Here is a 7,652-nt window from a genome sequence, read left to right as displayed (position 1 = left end):
AGGTTAGGGTTGATAAGACTGACATTAGAATTTGGCTACATTTGTCTTCAGGTTATCTTTGACGTTGGGCTTTGTCTGGTGGCATGATTGCTGCTGACAGCAAAGGGTAGGCCTACATCTTCTCAGGCTCTTGGTGAGCCAAAAAAAGACAGCATTTCTTTCCAGTAGATCCCACACCATCTTATGACTCTCTCAACCATATGCCTGTCTGTTCCCCAGTCATTTTGGACATACGGATAGGCTTATACAAATAAGTGAATGCTTCATAAGTTTACCATAAAAAAAATTATTATCAGTAATATAACTGGAATTTAATTTTAGATAAGTGAAATCTAAAAGTCTCTTGTAACAGAGGGCCAAGTTGAAATTTTAAGTATAGAGTCACTGAAACACAGGCACAACGATTATAGTCTTTGAGCAGAGAATCGACATGAAATGGTGTCATGCAAACCATCTTTAAACAGTGTTTAATAATTTGTTAAGAACTCTGAGAACACGAATATGGAGTTTATAGGTAAAGTAGTACCAAAAAACAGTCACAAAGTTTGGGATAATTAGTAGAGTTTTGACTCTTTGGCATTTATGTGTGCTAATTTGGAGAAGACAGTCCTACACGGCATTGAAACGAGGTCCTGTGAAAAACTGAGAACCCATGAGCCAATAGTAAATGCCAGAGGTGCAGAAAATGTAGGACTGGTGCTCTTGAGGTTGCTCCCGATTCCTCAGGGCATGCCTCTCTATGAACGCTGGATGCATTGCTTGGAATTTGAAAGTTATATATTGTCATTCCTCTAGCACTTTGGTTCACTTACTCTTTTCCATTCTGTCTCTCCAAATGGACAATAAGATCTCTGGATAGAAACAGTTACTTCACTTTGATTACCGGCCCCTAGGGTTCTAGATAGTAGGCACTCAAGTGAGTGACTGATTTAGAGAGACTAAATGACACACACTCAGAAGGCCAAGACTATTCGGATATGGAGATCTAATTCGATTACATTAAACAACAATTCAGGCCAAATTATTTCCCTAGTCATTTTTTGTGTGTGTGCGTGTGGTGAGGGGGCTCTAGACTCCTCCGGTTCCCATTGGTCCTTTAAGGGGTGGCTTTGCTGGTGTGGTTACAGGTTATTTTCTAATGTTACAGAAATGGTACAGTCTGGACACAGTCCAGTTGGGATTAGTCAGGATATCAGGATTTTAATGAAAAACAAAAAATAGCACTACTGTTGGAGCTAAATTTTTTCCACAGGTGAATTAGTCACATTGCATAACAATCCAAAGCTATCGACCACATTGGAATTGATGGGTTCCAGCAAAGGGTCACCTCCCATGAACATGTTCCTATTTCACAATGACAGTCCTGGCCTGGCTCCCTGGCTGAGGTTCTTCACCCAGAGTCCCCATCTATAATGCTTGTCCTTCAAACCTCCTGCTTCCCAGCTGGATTTGGGAGACACAGAGCAGGAAGAGCCCGTTCAGTTCTTATGTTTCCAGTATCATCACACAGTTGGCTCGGAGAATTATCCTTAAAACTTAAAAGCTTTGAGACATGCATTCACTGAACAGCTATTTCTTGAGTCTGGTGTCCACCTGGCAAGGGGACCGACATGGCAGATCCTGGGATGGATGAGACAGGCTTGGTGTCTACCCTCACGGAGCTCGTGGTCTAGTGAAGAAGACACCGTGGACAAGCAGCTGAAAGACTGATGAGTTTTGAGAAAGGGCAAGTAAAGGGCAAGAGTTTTGAGAAAGTGCCAGAGGTTGTAAAACTGGGGGCACTAACCAAGTTTGAGGGGTCAGAGAAGAACATGCTGTAGTGGGCTGCCTGTAGGCTGGAGAAGAAAACTGATCTGCGAGGAAGGAACCATTTACATAAAGCTGCTCTGGTAGGAGAGCCAATCACATCTGAGGAAATACCAAGGCCAGTATGGCTGGGGCAATGGGAAGGACGGAGAGGCATCTCACGTGTGGCTGAAGAAGCAGGCAGTTACATCGTGGGTGATCGTGACAGCCATGGCAAGGATTTTGGACTCTATACCCAGAACACCAATAAGCTTTGAAGTATTTTAGGCTGACCTAAAAAGCAGTGACCTGATGAGTTTAATCATTCTTTTTTTTTTTAAACGTTTACTTATTTTTGAGAGAGAGACAGAGAGAGAGTGAGTGCGTGAGCAGGGCAAGGACAGAGAGAGAAGGAGACACAGAATCGGAAGTGGGCTCTTTGCTGACAGCAGAAAGCCCGTTGTGGGGCTCAAACTCATGATTCGGGAGATCACGACCTGAGCCAAAGTTGGATGCTCAACCGACCGAGCCACGCAAGCACCCCAAGTTTAATCATTCTTAACAGCTGCTCATTCCCTCCCCCCTCCATGGTTCCTTCTTCACTACATGGAACAGTCCGTCCAACACTGTCAACGGGGTACTCTCCAAGGTGCTTTAAGCCTTGTCACTTGGAATCCTCTCCACTGTCAGGTAGAAGGCACAGTGGCTCACACCCAAATCTAGTTTCCGAAGTGGAGCATCAGCCTCTGAAGTCTAACCAGAAAAAGAGAGGCAGAGAACCTCATGGTCCATGCTGGTGTACCCCACACCCTCCAATGGGTGCATCACACAGACCACACGAGCAGAACTGTCGGGATCTGGAGGTGGGAGAGCAAACAGAAAGGCATAAAAAAGGTAAGCAGGTCTGCTTTCTCCAAAGTTTCTTTTTCTACACTCCTCTTCCTCGTGAGAAGACAAACATTGTTTGCGTAGGTTCTCAGAGTTTAGAGCTAACAAGACAGGAGGGCTTCAGAAAAATTATTTATATTGCTAATCTACTTGTATGTTTTTGTATGTGTCTGTGTGGATACACATTATATGTACTCCACTTCATAAGACAGAAAAACGGAACAACTAAGTGGCATTACCACGATAAGCCAGGTTGGATGCTAGGCAGAGGAGTTCATAAAGGTGGAACAGATTCTTCCACTGGGGACACAGCAGTCTGGAGAGGACTGAAATAGGTGCACAGTTTATGATGATAACAATGGGATCACCAGCACATGGAAGGAAAACATGTAGTATTTTAGGACTTCGTGGCAAACTGCGGTTAAGACAACAGGTCCAAAATCGAATTGCTTACACCAAGCCCCACTCCCCCAATGAAGATGTAACTTAATTACAGTTATGGCTCACCCACAAATGGAGTCTTAGACCCGTCAATCAGGAATCACCTGATCAATCCTAGTTAGGTAATCTGCCTGACAAACCCGTGCCATCCCCTAAAGGAAAAGTGACCTTGCAATAACCGCGCTGCTCTGTCGTCTAGCATAATTCTCGCGTTCTCACTCCCTTCTTCCTTTTATTTTGTACAGCTCCTCGGAGCTCCTTTCAATCTGTTAGACTGGATGCTGCCCGATTTGAATCGAGTTTTGTTCACATACGCTCTTAAAAGTTCTACCATGCCTCAGTCGATCTTTTACCAGCTCTGGTCAGAAGAGGAAACAAAAGGAGACCCCCAGGAGCCCCCAGGGGCAAGGAGCCACCAGCACCTACCTGCTGAACCCCCTGAGCCTCTGCTTTCCCGCTGCCTCTGGACGCTGTACGTCCCTGTTGGATGCTAGCTCTGCAGCTCTCAAGGGAGGTGTTTCAGATTTGACTCGAGCATCTCTCTCCGGACTGAGTCCGGACACTGGCTGAGTCAGATCGGGCCCAATTTAGAAACTGGACGAGGCACAGGGTGGGCATGGGTATGACTTAGAAACTAAAACAGACTAGGGGCCGGCTGGGTCCAACATAGAACCCTGGGTGGCTGGCTGTGAGGAGACTGGGCCACGCTTAGCACGCGGACCAGGTCGGAGGGGCCTACTTCCGTCTTAGAAACCGGAAGGCTCTGGGGCTGAACTGGGTCCCACTTAGAAACGGGACCGGGTGTGCGCGGACTGGGTCCTGCTTGGAAACCGGACCGCGGGTGGGGGTGGGGGGGCGTAGAGGGGCCTGCTTCGAAACCGGACCGGGTGCCCATGGACTGGGTCCCGCTTAGAAACTGGGTCCTGCTTAGAAACGGGACCGGGTGGGGGCGGACCGGGCGGAGGAGGACTCGGTCCCGCTTAGAAAGCGGACCGGGTGGGGGCAAATCGGGTCCCACTTAGAAACCGGGCCGGGTCCTGCTTAGAAACCTGACTGGCTGGGGGCAGACGGGGCGGAGGCGGACTTGGTCCCGCTTAGAAACTGAACCGGGTGAGGGCGGATCGGGTCCCACTTAGAAACTGGGCCGGGTGGGGGCGGACCGGGGGAGGCGGACTTGGTCCGGCTTAGAAACCGAACCGGGTGGGGGCCGAGCGGGGCCAGTGTGTGGCCTCAGGTGGATGAAATGTTGTTTTAAGCCTGAGCAAGCAGGTTAGCCTTACCAAAGGTAATCTTGAATTACTGTGGCCGCAGTGGAGAACTTCTACATAAAGCTCATCCATTCAGGAGGTGCCCTAGAGCCAAGCACTCACTATAGGGGTAGGGGGAAAACTGTTTTTCCTCCTCTAAAGTTTCAGGTGGCCAGAGTGTGACCCTCTGGGACACGCCACACACTCCAGGGCCTGCGGATGGGATCCTGAGGAAACTGGCAGAAGCCTGTGAAAGGTAAGAATTCTTAACCAAAATTAGCTTTGCCGTTTCCATCTGTCTGTGGGGCCTGGCTGAGAGAAAAAGGTAAAGTTTCATGTTGTCCCTACCCTTCTAAATTCAGATTGGCAGGCAAAAAACATTTGTTAAGAGTGAGGTCTTTGCATTGCGACTGGTGAACGGCGCTTTTGTATACTCATTGGTTGTCAAACCCTTCCCTCCAGGGACAGCTATTGTCTCCTTGTTTGTCTCATTTTGGGTCCTGAGAATATGGCTTGGCAACAGGTTGGGGACCCTGATAATATAGCTGTACAGAAATGTGGGATGCTCTCCATTTGTGGCTGGGATCCTACCCACTGTTGCCAATTCTTAGGAGAATGGTCTTTCTTTAGGTTATCTCTGGGGGTGGCTGTGGGTCTTGGAGCATAGTATCTGTGCCTGTGGTCCCTATGGGGTTGTTCCTTCATGATGGGAAAATTTATTGCTTGTCCAAGACTGAAATTTGACAAGGTATGCAAAAGGATTTTTTTTCTCACTTTTCTTCTTTTTTTTTTTTAATTTTTTTTTTCAACGTTTATTTATTTTTGGGACAGAGAGAGACAGAGCATGAACGGGGGAGGGGCAGAGAGAGGGAGACACAGAATCGGAAACAGGCTCCAGGCTCTGAGCCATCAGCCCAGAGCCCGACGCGGGGCTCGAACTCACGGACGCAAGATTGTGACCTGGCTGAAGTCGGACGCCCAACCGACTGCGCCACCCAGGCGCCTCTCACTTTTCTTCTTTTTAAAGTAGTTCTGTGGTCAGTCATTGGCCAAAGTGGAAGCTGATATTTAGAGCCTGAAAAGAAATTTGTTTTAGGCCTTACCCCTAAGCTAAATGATACTATGGACCCAGAAAGAAGAAAAACATCTTGCACCCTTGTCTAAGGATTTACTAAAGCATTCCGAAGACACATGGCTCTGAATCAAAACATAGGAATCTCCTGATTTCCATCTTAGTTGAAGGTCTCCCTGATGTAAAGAAACAAATTGAGGATAATGTAGTTGGATGGGTGGGACAGTCTCCATATCATTCTGGTTGCAGCTCAGTTCTTTGAGAAATTAAAGGCAATTATGCTTATCTTACAAATCGAATATAAGCCCAGAAATGTGGTTCTGGAAACAGTTCAGAGTCCACTTATCCATTTTTCCAGTCCCCAAATCTCTTCTAATCATTAGAAAGGCTTGCAGATTTTGTAAAAGATCTGGACTTGGGGAACAAGAGTCATTTTTGACGGAACTTGCATTTTTTCTGTGCTTGTTGAGATGTACGTATTTTACATAGTCTTTTCCAGGAACCAAGGGACTTCTTATCAGGGGAGGAAAAAAAAAAGGCTATTTTGAAAACTAGTTCTGTGAAAAGTCTTAAAAAGTCTCTTCCACAAACATTAATAAAAAGCTATCTGAGCAGGGGGAACTTATTCCATCTTCCAAAAACACAATTTCGATCCAACTGCCCTTTGATAAACTAGTGTCCTTTTATAAACTTTTACATTATCATACCTGTCTCATGGCTACAATTTTAAAATGAAAGCTGTAAGATCTGTTTGAGCTGTTTGTATATTTATGTACAGTTGTGTATTTATGTTATAGGTACATGGGGAGGGGGTTTGTACTTCTGACTGGTATTGCCTAAATTAGTTTTTTTTTTTAAAGTTTTAATTTAAATTCCAGTTAGTTAACATACAGTGTAATATTAGTTTCAGGTGTACAATATAGTGATTTAACACTTCCATACATCATGCAGTGCTGGACACAAGTGCATGCCTTAATCCCCATCACCTGTTTAACCCAGCCTTCTACCCACCTCCCCTCTGGTAACCATCAGTTTATTCTCTATAGTTGAGTCTGCTTCTTGTTTGCCTCTCTCTCATTTTCTGCCTTCTGCTCATTTGTTTTGTTTCTTAAATTCCACATAAGAGTGAAATCATAATGTATGTCTTTCTCTGACTAACCTCACTTAGCATAATACTCTGTGGCCTCATCCATGGCATTGCAAATGGCAAGACTTCATTCTTTTTTAATGGGTGAGTAATATTCCATTGTGTGTATGTGTGTGAGTGTGTGTGTGTGTGTGTGTGTGTGTGTGTGTGTGTGTGTGTATCACATCTTCTTTGTTTATTTATCAGTCAGTGGACACTTGGGCTGTTTCCACTATTTGGCTATTGTAGATAATGCTGCTGTAAACATTGGGGTGCATGTATCCCTTTGGGTAAATACCTAGTAGTAGAATTGCTGGATCGTAGGGTAGTTCTGTTTTTAACCTGCCAAAATTAATTTGAAAAGAGTTCTATTTAATTGGCTTAAAGACAAATACGTATTATATAAATATTGTCTGAGAAATATAGAAACTAGCCCAAATATTTTGCAAGTTCACATGATCTAGGATAGTCCTCAGTAAATAAAAGCTAGTTTAAATTTATTGGTTTAATTAAAACCGGAATTTTAGAGTTATCAGTATTAAATGTAGTACTTTTATTTGACCTCAGTTTACTAAAAGTCAAATAAGCTCATGTTAAATTCATATCAACTTCTGTTACAGAATTTTTCAGCAAGAAAGATAACTTAAATGATTAACTGTTTAATATCTCATGAAATTTTCACAAATAATCTGAATGTAATCGTTAAGAATAAGTAAATTAAGTAGATTTAAGTAAGACAGAAGTTTATAAATGAGCTTTCCTACAATGATTATGTTTTATATGTTTACTTAAAATTAGTTTCCCAAATCTTTTTGGGACATTTCAGCCTACATAATCATGTGACGTACTTTTTTATGATAAGTGTTGAATTTGGACAGAAATTTGGCAAAATTTGGGGAGGATTTTCTTCACAGACTAAAAGAATAGCCTGAGGCATAGCAGAGGCTGGAGAGTGAGAGACAGATAGCTATGGGCAATTGAGGGTAATAGCTAATAACAGCCAACATTTATTGACCACTTATGAAATGTCAAGCAGAGGCTTAGCACTTTGAGTACATTAAATTATTTCATCCTTGTTCACCTACAAAGACTC

Source organism: Herpailurus yagouaroundi, unplaced genomic scaffold (assembly GCF_014898765.1).
Source record: "Herpailurus yagouaroundi ecotype Mexico unplaced genomic scaffold, PumYag 189, whole genome shotgun sequence".
In the NCBI taxonomy this organism is placed as follows: Eukaryota; Metazoa; Chordata; class Mammalia; order Carnivora; family Felidae; genus Herpailurus; species Herpailurus yagouaroundi.
The sequence above is the reverse complement of the archived record's forward strand: the minus strand, read 5'-3'. Positions refer to the sequence as shown.